A 15234-nucleotide genomic window follows, 5' to 3' on the forward strand; every position below is an offset into this window, starting at 1 on the left:
TGCCCTCTCAGGCAACACTGAGTGACTGACTGAGCCTCACCGTCTTATATAAAGTTCAGACGGAACTTTGCACGTGTCATAGTGGAGCCCTCAGGATTCCAGAGCCAGCTTTCTGACATCATAATGGGGCCTCAGAGATAAAAGCCTGGGCCCAGGCAGTGTTGGTCAGTGCTGCTCAGCAGGCAGCACTGGACTGGACTGGATTACAGCTGATACAAGGTGTGAAGGAACAAGGGGTGGCTGTGGGCATGCACTTGCTGCCGCTGCCAGTGTTTATCTGCATGGCAGCAGGGCATTTGGGCGTTGCCAGGAAGGCGTTTTTATGTAGATTCCTCCTCTTTCAGCACTGCATTGTGGTGCAAGCAAAAGAAGCAAATCCTGTCTGGCTTCCTCTCCGGCCTTTATTCACCTCCCGTGTAGCTGTGAGTGTGTGAGCCTGCAGGGCCCCATGGAATTGCCTAGAAGTAGGCTGAATCGCTGCAAGGGCTGAACAGCAGTATCGGGCAGGCTCGGGCAACGCGCGGCCCGTTCGGGTTATCGCTTCTCGGCCTTTTGGCTAAGATCAAGTGTAGTATCTGTTCTTATCAGTTTAATATCTGATACGTCCCCTATCTGGGGACCATATATTAAATGGATTTTTAGAACAGGGAGATGGAAATAGAGCTTGCTCTGTCCACTCCACGCATTGACCTGGTATTGCAGTATTTCCAGGACCGGTGCACCCTTTCCTTATGTGTTGACTAAAAGCAGATTCCAAAAGTGTTTTTTGTCTTTGCTATTGTTTCTGTCTTTCTGAAGGGATCTCCCCTTTTAATCCCATTATTTCAACACCTGTTGGACAATGCATGAGTGATAATGAGCTCATTGATTAAATGCAATTAATGAATAGATTGCCACCTCTTGTTGTGTGTCGTCTGTGTTTCTGTGTTTCCGGCATTTCACATTGGAACACCTCATTCACCTTCCTTGTCTTCTCTCCGCCCTCCCTTTTAGGTAAGTTAAAGAGCTGCACCTGAGCCAGCCACTGATTGATTGATTGATTGATTGATTGATTGATTGATTGATGCAGCACAACAGTCAAATAGTGGAGTGGAGTAGGGGAACAGCAAACAGCCAATAAAGCAGCCCGCCCGCTCGCCTGCCCGCCACAATGGACCTACCTGTGTACACTAGATGGATGTGATGGAATGTACTGTCGTCCCTACATTTCAAGAAGAAGTAAGAATTGCAGTTGCAACAAAGCCTTGCTTGCCTACAAAGAGAGCAGCAATTTGGATTTGTTACTATGTTACCTAGAAGAATAACAAACTGTGCAAGGATGGAGGTTGTAGGAGCAAGGAGAAGTTGTCTGTAAAGTTGGTGGATGCCTATTTTCCATTTTGCAGTCCCTTGTCTCCCTCTTGTGGCCTCCTGGAGGCAACTAGCTGTGCAAAAAAAAGACAGCCTGGCGGCCGGCTGTTGCAGTGTTGCCCTCTCAGGCAACACTGAGTGACTGACTGAGCCTCACCGTCTTATATAAAGTTCAGACGGAACTTTGCACGTGTCATAGTGGAGCCCTCAGGATTCCAGAGCCAGCTTTCTGACATCATAATGGGGCCTCAGAGATAAAAGCCTGGGCCCAGGCAGTGTTGGTCAGTGCTGCTCAGCAGGCAGCACTGGACTGGACTGGATTACAGCTGATACAAGGTGTGAAGGAACAAGGGGTGGCTGTGGGCATGCACTTGCTGCCGCTGCCAGTGTTTATCTGCATGGCAGCAGGGCATTTGGGCGTTGCCAGGAAGGCGTTTTTATGTAGATTCCTCCTCTTTCAGCACTGCATTGTGGTGCAAGCAAAAGAAGCAAATCCTGTCTGGCTTCCTCTCCGGCCTTTATTCACCTCCCGTGTAGCTGTGAGTGTGTGAGCCTGCAGGGCCCCATGGAATTGCCTAGAAGTAGGCTGAATCGCTGCAAGGGCTGAACAGCAGTATCGGGCAGGCTCGGGCAACGCGCGGCCCGTTCGGGTTATCGCTTCTCGGCCTTTTGGCTAAGATCAAGTGTAGTATCTGTTCTTATCAGTTTAATATCTGATACGTCCCCTATCTGGGGACCATATATTAAATGGATTTTTAGAACAGGGAGATGGAAATAGAGCTTGCTCTGTCCACTCCACGCATTGACCTGGTATTGCAGTATTTCCAGGACCGTTGCACCCTTTCCTTATGTGTTGACTAAAAGCAGATTCCAAAAGTGTTTTTTGTCTTTGCTATTGTTTCTGTCTTTCTGAAGGGATCTCCCCTTTTAATCCCATTATTTCAACACCTGTTGGACAATGCATGAGTGATAATGAGCTCATTGATTAAATGCAATTAATGAATAGATTGCCACCTCTTGTTGTGTGTCGTCTGTGTTTCTGTGTTTCCGGCATTTCACATTGGAACACCTCATTCACCTTCCTTGTCTTCTCTCCGCCCTCCCTTTTAGGTAAGTTAAAGAGCTGCACCTGAGCCAGCCACTGATTGATTGATTGATTGATTGATTGATTGATTGATTGATTGATTGATTGATTGATGCAGCACAACAGTCAAATAGTGGAGTGGAGTAGGGGAACAGCAAACAGCCAATAAAGCAGCCCGCCCGCTCGCCTGCCCGCCACAATGGACCTACCTGTGTACACTAGATGGATGTGATGGAATGTACTGTCGTCCCTACATTTCAAGAAGAAGTAAGAATTGCAGTTGCAACAAAGCCTTGCTTGCCTACAAAGAGAGCAGCAATTTGGATTTGTTACTATGTTACCTAGAAGAATAACAAACTGTGCAAGGATGGAGGTTGTAGGAGCAAGGAGAAGTTGTCTGTAAAGTTGGTGGATGCCTATTTTCCATTTTGCAGTCCCTTGTCTCCCTCTTGTGGCCTCCTGGAGGCAACTAGCTGTGCAAAAAAAAGACAGCCTGGCGGCCGGCTGTTGCAGTGTTGCCCTCTCAGGCAACACTGAGTGACTGACTGAGCCTCACCGTCTTATATAAAGTTCAGACGGAACTTTGCACGTGTCATAGTGGAGCCCTCAGGATTCCAGAGCCAGCTTTCTGACATCATAATGGGGCCTCAGAGATAAAAGCCTGGGCCCAGGCAGTGTTGGTCAGTGCTGCTCAGCAGGCAGCACTGGACTGGACTGGATTACAGCTGATACAAGGTGTGAAGGAACAAGGGGTGGCTGTGGGCATGCACTTGCTGCCGCTGCCAGTGTTTATCTGCATGGCAGCAGGGCATTTTGGCGTTGCCAGGAAGGCGTTTTTATGTAGATTCCTCCTCTTTCAGCACTGCATTGTGGTGCAAGCAAAAGAAGCAAATCCTGTCTGGCTTCCTCTCCGGCCTTTATTCACCTCCCGTGTAGCTGTGAGTGTGTGAGCCTGCAGGGCCCCATGGAATTGCCTAGAAGTAGGCTGAATCGCTGCAAGGGCTGAACAGCAGTATCGGGCAGGCTCGGGCAACGCGCGGCCCGTTCGGGTTATCGCTTCTCGGCCTTTTGGCTAAGATCAAGTGTAGTATCTGTTCTTATCAGTTTAATATCTGATACGTCCCCTATCTGGGGACCATATATTAAATGGATTTTTAGAACAGGGAGATGGAAATAGAGCTTGCTCTGTCCACTCCACGCATTGACCTGGTATTGCAGTATTTCCAGGACCGGTGCACCCTTTCCTTATGTGTTGACTAAAAGCAGATTCCAAAAGTGTTTTTTGTCTTTGCTATTGTTTCTGTCTTTCTGAAGGGGTCTCCCCTTTTAATCCCATTATTTCAACACCTGTTGGACAATGCATGAGTGATAATGAGCTCATTGATTAAATGCAATTAATGAATAGATTGCCACCTCTTGTTGTGTGTCGTCTGTGTTTCTGTGTTTCCGGCATTTCACATTGGAACACCTCATTCACCTTCCTTGTCTTCTCTCCGCCCTCCCTTTTAGGTAAGTTAAAGAGCTGCACCTGAGCCAGCCACTGATTGATTGATTGATTGATTGATTGATTGATTGATTGATTGATTGATTGATTGATTGATTGATGCAGCACAACAGTCAAATAGTGGAGTGGAGTAGGGGAACAGCAAACAGCCAATAAAGCAGCCCGCCCGCTCGCCTGCCCGCCACAATGGACCTACCTGTGTACACTAGATGGATGTGATGGAATGTACTGTCGTCCCTACATTTCAAGAAGAAGTAAGAATTGCAGTTGCAACAAAGCCTTGCTTGCCTACAAAGAGAGCAGCAATTTGGATTTGTTACTATGTTACCTAGAAGAATAACAAACTGTGCAAGGATGGAGGTTGTAGGAGCAAGGAGAAGTTGTCTGTAAAGTTGGTGGATGCCTATTTTCCATTTTGCAGTCCCTTGTCTCCCTCTTGTGGCCTCCTGGAGGCAACTAGCTGTGCAAAAAAAAGACAGCCTGGCGGCCGGCTGTTGCAGTGTTGCCCTCTCAGGCAACACTGAGTGACTGACTGAGCCTCACCGTCTTATATAAAGTTCAGACGGAACTTTGCACGTGTCATAGTGGAGCCCTCAGGATTCCAGAGCCAGCTTTCTGACATCATAATGGGGCCTCAGAGATAAAAGCCTGGGCCCAGGCAGTGTTGGTCAGTGCTGCTCAGCAGGCAGCACTGGACTGGACTGGATTACAGCTGATACAAGGTGTGAAGGAACAAGGGGTGGCTGTGGGCATGCACTTGCTGCCGCTGCCAGTGTTTATCTGCATGGCAGCAGGGCATTTTGGCGTTGCCAGGAAGGCGTTTTTATGTAGATTCCTCCTCTTTCAGCACTGCATTGTGGTGCAAGCAAAAGAAGCAAATCCTGTCTGGCTTCCTCTCCGGCCTTTATTCACCTCCCGTGTAGCTGTGAGTGTGTGAGCCTGCAGGGCCCCATGGAATTGCCTAGAAGTAGGCTGAATCACTGCAAGGGCTGAACAGCAGTATCGGGCAGGCTCGGGCAACGCGCGGCCCGTTCGGGTTATCGCTTCTCGGCCTTTTGGCTAAGATCAAGTGTAGTATCTGTTCTTATCAGTTTAATATCTGATACGTCCCCTATCTGGGGACCATATATTAAATGGATTTTTAGAACAGGGAGATGGAAATAGAGCTTGCTCTGTCCACTCCACGCATTGACCTGGTATTGCAGTATTTCCAGGACCGGTGCACCCTTTCCTTATGTGTTGACTAAAAGCAGATTCCAAAAGTGTTTTTTGTCTTTGCTATTGTTTCTGTCTTTCTGAAGGGATCTCCCCTTTTAATCCCATTATTTCAACACCTGTTGGACAATGCATGAGTGATAATGAGCTCATTGATTAAATGCAATTAATGAATAGATTGCCACCTCTTGTTGTGTGTCGTCTGTGTTTCTGTGTTTCCGGCATTTCACATTGGAACACCTCATTCACCTTCCTTGTCTTCTCTCCGCCCTCCCTTTTAGGTAAGTTAAAGAGCTGCACCTGAGCCAGCCACTGATTGATTGATTGATTGATTGATTGATTGATTGATTGATGCAGCACAACAGTCAAATAGTGGAGTGGAGTAGGGGAACAGCAAACAGCCAATAAAGCAGCCCGCCCGCTCGCCTGCCCGCCACAATGGACCTACCTGTGTACACTAGATGGATGTGATGGAATGTACTGTCGTCCCTACATTTCAAGAAGAAGTAAGAATTGCAGTTGCAACAAAGCCTTGCTTGCCTACAAAGAGAGCAGCAATTTGGATTTGTTACTATGTTACCTAGAAGAATAACAAACTGTGCAAGGATGGAGGTTGTAGGAGCAAGGAGAAGTTGTCTGTAAAGTTGGTGGATGCCTATTTTCCATTTTGCAGTCCCTTGTCTCCCTCTTGTGGCCTCCTGGAGGCAACTAGCTGTGCAAAAAAAAGACAGCCTGGCGGCCGGCTGTTGCAGTGTTGCCCTCTCAGGCAACACTGAGTGACTGACTGAGCCTCACCGTCTTATATAAAGTTCAGACGGAACTTTGCACGTGTCATAGTGGAGCCCTCAGGATTCCAGAGCCAGCTTTCTGACATCATAATGGGGCCTCAGAGATAAAAGCCTGGGCCCAGGCAGTGTTGGTCAGTGCTGCTCAGCAGGCAGCACTGGACTGGACTGGATTACAGCTGATACAAGGTGTGAAGGAACAAGGGGTGGCTGTGGGCATGCACTTGCTGCCGCTGCCAGTGTTTATCTGCATGGCAGCAGGGCATTTGGGCGTTGCCAGGAAGGCGTTTTTATGTAGATTCCTCCTCTTTCAGCACTGCATTGTGGTGCAAGCAAAAGAAGCAAATCCTGTCTGGCTTCCTCTCCGGCCTTTATTCACCTCCCGTGTAGCTGTGAGTGTGTGAGCCTGCAGGGCCCCATGGAATTGCCTAGAAGTAGGCTGAATCGCTGCAAGGGCTGAACAGCAGTATCGGGCAGGCTCGGGCAACGCGCGGCCCGTTCGGGTTATCGCTTCTCGGCCTTTTGGCTAAGATCAAGTGTAGTATCTGTTCTTATCAGTTTAATATCTGATACGTCCCCTATCTGGGGACCATATATTAAATGGATTTTTAGAACAGGGAGATGGAAATAGAGCTTGCTCTGTCCACTCCACGCATTGACCTGGTATTGCAGTATTTCCAGGACCGTTGCACCCTTTCCTTATGTGTTGACTAAAAGCAGATTCCAAAAGTGTTTTTTGTCTTTGCTATTGTTTCTGTCTTTCTGAAGGGATCTCCCCTTTTAATCCCATTATTTCAACACCTGTTGGACAATGCATGAGTGATAATGAGCTCATTGATTAAATGCAATTAATGAATAGATTGCCACCTCTTGTTGTGTGTCGTCTGTGTTTCTGTGTTTCCGGCATTTCACATTGGAACACCTCATTCACCTTCCTTGTCTTCTCTCCGCCCTCCCTTTTAGGTAAGTTAAAGAGCTGCACCTGAGCCAGCCACTGATTGATTGATTGATTGATTGATTGATTGATTGATTGATTGATGCAGCACAACAGTCAAATAGTGGAGTGGAGTAGGGGAACAGCAAACAGCCAATAAAGCAGCCCGCCCGCTCGCCTGCCCGCCACAATGGACCTACCTGTGTACACTAGATGGATGTGATGGAATGTACTGTCGTCCCTACATTTCAAGAAGAAGTAAGAATTGCAGTTGCAACAAAGCCTTGCTTGCCTACAAAGAGAGCAGCAATTTGGATTTGTTACTATGTTACCTAGAAGAATAACAAACTGTGCAAGGATGGAGGTTGTAGGAGCAAGGAGAAGTTGTCTGTAAAGTTGGTGGATGCCTATTTTCCATTTTGCAGTCCCTTGTCTCCCTCTTGTGGCCTCCTGGAGGCAACTAGCTGTGCAAAAAAAAGACAGCCTGGCGGCCGGCTGTTGCAGTGTTGCCCTCTCAGGCAACACTGAGTGACTGACTGAGCCTCACCGTCTTATATAAAGTTCAGACGGAACTTTGCACGTGTCATAGTGGAGCCCTCAGGATTCCAGAGCCAGCTTTCTGACATCATAATGGGGCCTCAGAGATAAAAGCCTGGGCCCAGGCAGTGTTGGTCAGTGCTGCTCAGCAGGCAGCACTGGACTGGACTGGATTACAGCTGATACAAGGTGTGAAGGAACAAGGGGTGGCTGTGGGCATGCACTTGCTGCCGCTGCCAGTGTTTATCTGCATGGCAGCAGGGCATTTTGGCGTTGCCAGGAAGGCGTTTTTATGTAGATTCCTCCTCTTTCAGCACTGCATTGTGGTGCAAGCAAAAGAAGCAAATCCTGTCTGGCTTCCTCTCCGGCCTTTATTCACCTCCCGTGTAGCTGTGAGTGTGTGAGCCTGCAGGGCCCCATGGAATTGCCTAGAAGTAGGCTGAATCACTGCAAGGGCTGAACAGCAGTATCGGGCAGGCTCGGGCAACGCGCGGCCCGTTCGGGTTATCGCTTCTCGGCCTTTTGGCTAAGATCAAGTGTAGTATCTGTTCTTATCAGTTTAATATCTGATACGTCCCCTATCTGGGGACCATATATTAAATGGATTTTTAGAACAGGGAGATGGAAATAGAGCTTGCTCTGTCCACTCCACGCATTGACCTGGTATTGCAGTATTTCCAGGACCGGTGCACCCTTTCCTTATGTGTTGACTAAAAGCAGATTCCAAAAGTGTTTTTTGTCTTTGCTATTGTTTCTGTCTTTCTGAAGGGATCTCCCCTTTTAATCCCATTATTTCAACACCTGTTGGACAATGCATGAGTGATAATGAGCTCATTGATTAAATGCAATTAATGAATAGATTGCCACCTCTTGTTGTGTGTCGTCTGTGTTTCTGTGTTTCCGGCATTTCACATTGGAACACCTCATTCACCTTCCTTGTCTTCTCTCCGCCCTCCCTTTTAGGTAAGTTAAAGAGCTGCACCTGAGCCAGCCACTGATTGATTGATTGATTGATTGATTGATTGATTGATGCAGCACAACAGTCAAATAGTGGAGTGGAGTAGGGGAACAGCAAACAGCCAATAAAGCAGCCCGCCCGCTCGCCTGCCCGCCACAATGGACCTACCTGTGTACACTAGATGGATGTGATGGAATGTACTGTCGTCCCTACATTTCAAGAAGAAGTAAGAATTGCAGTTGCAACAAAGCCTTGCTTGCCTACAAAGAGAGCAGCAATTTGGATTTGTTACTATGTTACCTAGAAGAATAACAAACTGTGCAAGGATGGAGGTTGTAGGAGCAAGGAGAAGTTGTCTGTAAAGTTGGTGGATGCCTATTTTCCATTTTGCAGTCCCTTGTCTCCCTCTTGTGGCCTCCTGGAGGCAACTAGCTGTGCAAAAAAAAGACAGCCTGGCGGCCGGCTGTTGCAGTGTTGCCCTCTCAGGCAACACTGAGTGACTGACTGAGCCTCACCGTCTTATATAAAGTTCAGACGGAACTTTGCACGTGTCATAGTGGAGCCCTCAGGATTCCAGAGCCAGCTTTCTGACATCATAATGGGGCCTCAGAGATAAAAGCCTGGGCCCAGGCAGTGTTGGTCAGTGCTGCTCAGCAGGCAGCACTGGACTGGACTGGATTACAGCTGATACAAGGTGTGAAGGAACAAGGGGTGGCTGTGGGCATGCACTTGCTGCCGCTGCCAGTGTTTATCTGCATGGCAGCAGGGCATTTTGGCGTTGCCAGGAAGGCGTTTTTATGTAGATTCCTCCTCTTTCAGCACTGCATTGTGGTGCAAGCAAAAGAAGCAAATCCTGTCTGGCTTCCTCTCCGGCCTTTATTCACCTCCCGTGTAGCTGTGAGTGTGTGAGCCTGCAGGGCCCCATGGAATTGCCTAGAAGTAGGCTGAATCGCTGCAAGGGCTGAACAGCAGTATCGGGCAGGCTCGGGCAACGCGCGGCCCGTTCGGGTTATCGCTTCTCGGCCTTTTGGCTAAGATCAAGTGTAGTATCTGTTCTTATCAGTTTAATATCTGATACGTCCCCTATCTGGGGACCATATATTAAATGGATTTTTACCACTCCACGCATTGACCTGGTATTGCAGTATTTCCAGGACCGGTGCACCCTTTCCTTATGTGTTGACTAAAAGCAGATTCCAAAAGTGTTTTTTGTCTTTGCTATTGTTTCTGTCTTTCTGAAGGGATCTCCCCTTTTAATCCCATTATTTCAACACCTGTTGGACAATGCATGAGTGATAATGAGCTCATTGATTAAATGCAATTAATGAATAGATTGCCACCTCTTGTTGTGTGTCGTCTGTGTTTCTGTGTTTCCGGCATTTCACATTGGAACACCTCATTCACCTTCCTTGTCTTCTCTCCGCCCTCCCTTTTAGGTAAGTTAAAGAGCTGCACCTGAGCCAGCCACTGATTGATTGATTGATTGATTGATTGATTGATTGATTGATTGATTGATGCAGCACAACAGTCAAATAGTGGAGTGGAGTAGGGGAACAGCAAACAGCCAATAAAGCAGCCCGCCCGCTCGCCTGCCCGCCACAATGGACCTACCTGTGTACACTAGATGGATGTGATGGAATGTACTGTCGTCCCTACATTTCAAGAAGAAGTAAGAATTGCAGTTGCAACAAAGCCTTGCTTGCCTACAAAGAGAGCAGCAATTTGGATTTGTTACTATGTTACCTAGAAGAATAACAAACTGTGCAAGGATGGAGGTTGTAGGAGCAAGGAGAAGTTGTCTGTAAAGTTGGTGGATGCCTATTTTCCATTTTGCAGTCCCTTGTCTCCCTCTTGTGGCCTCCTGGAGGCAACTAGCTGTGCAAAAAAAAGACAGCCTGGCGGCCGGCTGTTGCAGTGTTGCCCTCTCAGGCAACACTGAGTGACTGACTGAGCCTCACCGTCTTATATAAAGTTCAGACGGAACTTTGCACGTGTCATAGTGGAGCCCTCAGGATTCCAGAGCCAGCTTTCTGACATCATAATGGGGCCTCAGAGATAAAAGCCTGGGCCCAGGCAGTGTTGGTCAGTGCTGCTCAGCAGGCAGCACTGGACTGGACTGGATTACAGCTGATACAAGGTGTGAAGGAACAAGGGGTGGCTGTGGGCATGCACTTGCTGCCGCTGCCAGTGTTTATCTGCATGGCAGCAGGGCATTTGGGCGTTGCCAGGAAGGCGTTTTTATGTAGATTCCTCCTCTTTCAGCACTGCATTGTGGTGCAAGCAAAAGAAGCAAATCCTGTCTGGCTTCCTCTCCGGCCTTTATTCACCTCCCGTGTAGCTGTGAGTGTGTGAGCCTGCAGGGCCCCATGGAATTGCCTAGAAGTAGGCTGAATCGCTGCAAGGGCTGAACAGCAGTATCGGGCAGGCTCGGGCAACGCGCGGCCCGTTCGGGTTATCGCTTCTCGGCCTTTTGGCTAAGATCAAGTGTAGTATCTGTTCTTATCAGTTTAATATCTGATACGTCCCCTATCTGGGGACCATATATTAAATGGATTTTTAGAACAGGGAGATGGAAATAGAGCTTGCTCTGTCCACTCCACGCATTGACCTGGTATTGCAGTATTTCCAGGACCGGTGCACCCTTTCCTTATGTGTTGACTAAAAGCAGATTCCAAAAGTGTTTTTTGTCTTTGCTATTGTTTCTGTCTTTCTGAAGGGATCTCCCCTTTTAATCCCATTATTTCAACACCTGTTGGACAATGCATGAGTGATAATGAGCTCATTGATTAAATGCAATTAATGAATAGATTGCCACCTCTTGTTGTGTGTCGTCTGTGTTTCTGTGTTTCCGGCATTTCACATTGGAACACCTCATTCACCTTCCTTGTCTTCTCTCCGCCCTCCCTTTTAGGTAAGTTAAAGAGCTGCACCTGAGCCAGCCACTGATTGATTGATTGATTGATTGATTGATTGATTGATTGATTGATTGATGCAGCACAACAGTCAAATAGTGGAGTGGAGTAGGGGAACAGCAAACAGCCAATAAAGCAGCCCGCCCGCTCGCCTGCCCGCCACAATGGACCTACCTGTGTACACTAGATGGATGTGATGGAATGTACTGTCGTCCCTACATTTCAAGAAGAAGTAAGAATTGCAGTTGCAACAAAGCCTTGCTTGCCTACAAAGAGAGCAGCAATTTGGATTTGTTACTATGTTACCTAGAAGAATAACAAACTGTGCAAGGATGGAGGTTGTAGGAGCAAGGAGAAGTTGTCTGTAAAGTTGGTGGATGCCTATTTTCCATTTTGCAGTCCCTTGTCTCCCTCTTGTGGCCTCCTGGAGGCAACTAGCTGTGCAAAAAAAAGACAGCCTGGCGGCCGGCTGTTGCAGTGTTGCCCTCTCAGGCAACACTGAGTGACTGACTGAGCCTCACCGTCTTATATAAAGTTCAGACGGAACTTTGCACGTGTCATAGTGGAGCCCTCAGGATTCCAGAGCCAGCTTTCTGACATCATAATGGGGCCTCAGAGATAAAAGCCTGGGCCCAGGCAGTGTTGGTCAGTGCTGCTCAGCAGGCAGCACTGGACTGGACTGGATTACAGCTGATACAAGGTGTGAAGGAACAAGGGGTGGCTGTGGGCATGCACTTGCTGCCGCTGCCAGTGTTTATCTGCATGGCAGCAGGGCATTTGGGCGTTGCCAGGAAGGCGTTTTTATGTAGATTCCTCCTTTTTCAGCACTGCATTGTGGTGCAAGCAAAAGAAGCAAATCCTGTCTGGCTTCCTCTCCGGCCTTTATTCACCTCCCGTGTAGCTGTGAGTGTGTGAGCCTGCAGGGCCCCATGGAATTGCCTAGAAGTAGGCTGAATCGCTGCAAGGGCTGAACAGCAGTATCGGGCAGGCTCGGGCAACGCGCGGCCCGTTCGGGTTATCGCTTCTCGGCCTTTTGGCTAAGATCAAGTGTAGTATCTGTTCTTATCAGTTTAATATCTGATACGTCCCCTATCTGGGGACCATATATTAAATGGATTTTTAGAACAGGGAGATGGAAATAGAGCTTGCTCTGTCCACTCCACGCATTGACCTGGTATTGCAGTATTTCCAGGACCGGTGCACCCTTTCCTTATGTGTTGACTAAAAGCAGATTCCAAAAGTGTTTTTTGTCTTTGCTATTGTTTCTGTCTTTCTGAAGGGATCTCCCCTTTTAATCCCATTATTTCAACGCCTGTTGGACAATGCATGAGTGATAATGAGCTCATTGATTAAATGCAATTAATGAATAGATTGCCACCTCTTGTTGTGTGTCGTCTGTGTTTCTGTGTTTCCGGCATTTCACATTGGAACACCTCATTCACCTTCCTTGTCTTCTCTCCGCCCTCCCTTTTAGGTAAGTTAAAGAGCTGCACCTGAGCCAGCCACTGATTGATTGATTGATTGATTGATTGATTGATTGATTGATTGATGCAGCACAACAGTCAAATAGTGGAGTGGAGTAGGGGAACAGCAAACAGCCAATAAAGCAGCCTGCCCGCTCGCCTGCCCGCCACAATGGACCTACCTGTGTACACTAGATGGATGTGATGGAATGTACTGTCGTCCCTACATTTCAAGAAGAAGTAAGAATTGCAGTTGCAACAAAGCCTTGCTTGCCTACAAAGAGAGCAGCAATTTGGATTTGTTACTATGTTACCTAGAAGAATAACAAACTGTGCAAGGATGGAGGTTGTAGGAGCAAGGAGAAGTTGTCTGTAAAGTTGGTGGATGCCTATTTTCCATTTTGCAGTCCCTTGTCTCCCTCTTGTGGCCTCCTGGAGGCAACTAGCTGTGCAAAAAAAAGACAGCCTGGCGGCCGGCTGTTGCAGTGTTGCCCTCTCAGGCAACACTGAGTGACTGACTGAGCCTCACCGTCTTATATAAAGTTCAGACGGAACTTTGCACGTGTCATAGTGGAGCCCTCAGGATTCCAGAGCCAGCTTTCTGACATCATAATGGGGCCTCAGAGATAAAAGCCTGGGCCCAGGCAGTGTTGGTCAGTGCTGCTCAGCAGGCAGCACTGGACTGGACTGGATTACAGCTGATACAAGGTGTGAAGGAACAAGGGGTGGCTGTGGGCATGCACTTGCTGCCGCTGCCAGTGTTTATCTGCATGGCAGCAGGGCATTTGGGCGTTGCCAGGAAGGCGTTTTTATGTAGATTCCTCCTCTTTCAGCACTGCATTGTGGTGCAAGCAAAAGAAGCAAATCCTGTCTGGCTTCCTCTCCGGCCTTTATTCACCTCCCGTGTAGCTGTGAGTGTGTGAGCCTGCAGGGCCCCATGGAATTGCCTAGAAGTAGGCTGAATCGCTGCAAGGGCTGAACAGCAGTATCGGGCAGGCTCGGGCAACGCGCGGCCCGTTCGGGTTATCGCTTCTCGGCCTTTTGGCTAAGATCAAGTGTAGTATCTGTTCTTATCAGTTTAATATCTGATACGTCCCCTATCTGGGGACCATATATTAAATGGATTTTTAGAACAGGGAGATGGAAATAGAGCTTGCTCTGTCCACTCCACGCATTGACCTGGTATTGCAGTATTTCCAGGACCGGTGCACCCTTTCCTTATGTGTTGACTAAAAGCAGATTCCAAAAGTGTTTTTTGTCTTTGCTATTGTTTCTGTCTTTCTGAAGGGATCTCCCCTTTTAATCCCATTATTTCAACACCTGTTGGACAATGCATGAGTGATAATGAGCTCATTGATTAAATGCAATTAATGAATAGATTGCCACCTCTTGTTGTGTGTCGTCTGTGTTTCTGTGTTTCCGGCATTTCACATTGGAACACCTCATTCACCTTCCTTGTCTTCTCTCCGCCCTCCCTTTTAGGTAAGTTAAAGAGCTGCACCTGAGCCAGCCACTGATTGATTGATTGATTGATTGATTGATTGATTGATTGATTGATGCAGCACAACAGTCAAATAGTGGAGTGGAGTAGGGGAACAGCAAACAGCCAATAAAGCAGCCCGCCCGCTCGCCTGCCCGCCACAATGGACCTACCTGTGTACACTAGATGGATGTGATGGAATGTACTGTCGTCCCTACATTTCAAGAAGAAGTAAGAATTGCAGTTGCAACAAAGCCTTGCTTGCCTACAAAGAGAGCAGCAATTTGGATTTGTTACTATGTTACCTAGAAGAATAACAAACTGTGCAAGGATGGAGGTTGTAGGAGCAAGGAGAAGTTGTCTGTAAAGTTGGTGGATGCCTATTTTCCATTTTGCAGTCCCTTGTCTCCCTCTTGTGGCCTCCTGGAGGCAACTAGCTGTGCAAAAAAAAGACAGCCTGGCGGCCGGCTGTTGCAGTGTTGCCCTCTCAGGCAACACTGAGTGACTGACTGAGCCTCACCGTCTTATATAAAGTTCAGACGGAACTTTGCACGTGTCATAGTGGAGCCCTCAGGATTCCAGAGCCAGCTTTCTGACATCATAATGGGGCCTCAGAGATAAAAGCCTGGGCCCAGGCAGTGTTGGTCAGTGCTGCTCAGCAGGCAGCACTGGACTGGACTGGATTACAGCTGATACAAGGTGTGAAGGAACAAGGGGTGGCTGTGGGCATGCACTTGCTGCCGCTGCCAGTGTTTATCTGCATGGCAGCAGGGCATTTGGGCGTTGCCAGGAAGGCGTTTTTATGTAGATGCCTCCTCTTTCAGCACTGCATTGTGGTGCAAGCAAAAGAAGCAAATCCTGTCTGGCTTCCTCTCCGGCCTTTATTCACCTCCCGTGTAGCTGTGAGTGTGTGAGCCTGCAGGGCCCCATGGAATTGCCTAGAAGTAGGCTGAATCGCTGCAAGGGCTGAACAGCAGTATCGGGCAGGCTCGGGCAACGCGCGGCCCGTTCG

General features: G+C 48.1%; 9 non-coding genes and 1 pseudogene across 9 annotated transcripts; all 10 read left to right on the forward strand.

Annotated features, from left to right (window-relative positions):
* The first annotated feature begins 536 nt into the window (after window positions 1–536).
* On the forward strand, window positions 537–727 carry LOC142685503 (U2 spliceosomal RNA). The gene has a single exon (XR_012854977.1). It is a non-coding gene; the product is annotated as a U2 spliceosomal RNA (small nuclear RNA).
* Window positions 728–2003: 1276 nt separating this feature from the next.
* LOC142685631 (U2 spliceosomal RNA) lies at window positions 2004–2194 on the forward strand. Its single transcript, XR_012855093.1, has one exon. It is a non-coding gene; the product is annotated as a U2 spliceosomal RNA (small nuclear RNA).
* Window positions 2195–3486: 1292 nt separating this feature from the next.
* On the forward strand, window positions 3487–3677 carry LOC142685504 (U2 spliceosomal RNA). Its single transcript, XR_012854978.1, has one exon. It is a non-coding gene; the product is annotated as a U2 spliceosomal RNA (small nuclear RNA).
* Window positions 3678–4977: 1300 nt separating this feature from the next.
* LOC142685507 (U2 spliceosomal RNA) lies at window positions 4978–5168 on the forward strand. The gene has a single exon (XR_012854980.1). It is a non-coding gene; the product is annotated as a U2 spliceosomal RNA (small nuclear RNA).
* Window positions 5169–6444: 1276 nt separating this feature from the next.
* Window positions 6445–6635, forward strand: LOC142685632 (U2 spliceosomal RNA). The gene has a single exon (XR_012855094.1). It is a non-coding gene; the product is annotated as a U2 spliceosomal RNA (small nuclear RNA).
* A 1280-nt stretch (window positions 6636–7915) lies between these two features.
* LOC142685508 (U2 spliceosomal RNA) lies at window positions 7916–8106 on the forward strand. Its single transcript, XR_012854981.1, has one exon. It is a non-coding gene; the product is annotated as a U2 spliceosomal RNA (small nuclear RNA).
* A 1272-nt stretch (window positions 8107–9378) lies between these two features.
* Window positions 9379–9537, forward strand: LOC142685648 (U2 spliceosomal RNA; annotated as a pseudogene).
* A 1284-nt stretch (window positions 9538–10821) lies between these two features.
* LOC142685509 (U2 spliceosomal RNA) lies at window positions 10822–11012 on the forward strand. The gene has a single exon (XR_012854982.1). It is a non-coding gene; the product is annotated as a U2 spliceosomal RNA (small nuclear RNA).
* Window positions 11013–12296: 1284 nt separating this feature from the next.
* LOC142685510 (U2 spliceosomal RNA) lies at window positions 12297–12487 on the forward strand. Its single transcript, XR_012854983.1, has one exon. It is a non-coding gene; the product is annotated as a U2 spliceosomal RNA (small nuclear RNA).
* A 1280-nt stretch (window positions 12488–13767) lies between these two features.
* On the forward strand, window positions 13768–13958 carry LOC142685511 (U2 spliceosomal RNA). Its single transcript, XR_012854984.1, has one exon. It is a non-coding gene; the product is annotated as a U2 spliceosomal RNA (small nuclear RNA).
* The last annotated feature ends 1276 nt before the right edge of the window (window positions 13959–15234 follow it).

This window comes from Rhinoderma darwinii (genome assembly GCF_050947455.1).
Source record: "Rhinoderma darwinii isolate aRhiDar2 chromosome 5 unlocalized genomic scaffold, aRhiDar2.hap1 SUPER_5_unloc_14, whole genome shotgun sequence".
NCBI lineage: Eukaryota > Metazoa > Chordata > Amphibia > Anura > Rhinodermatidae > Rhinoderma > Rhinoderma darwinii.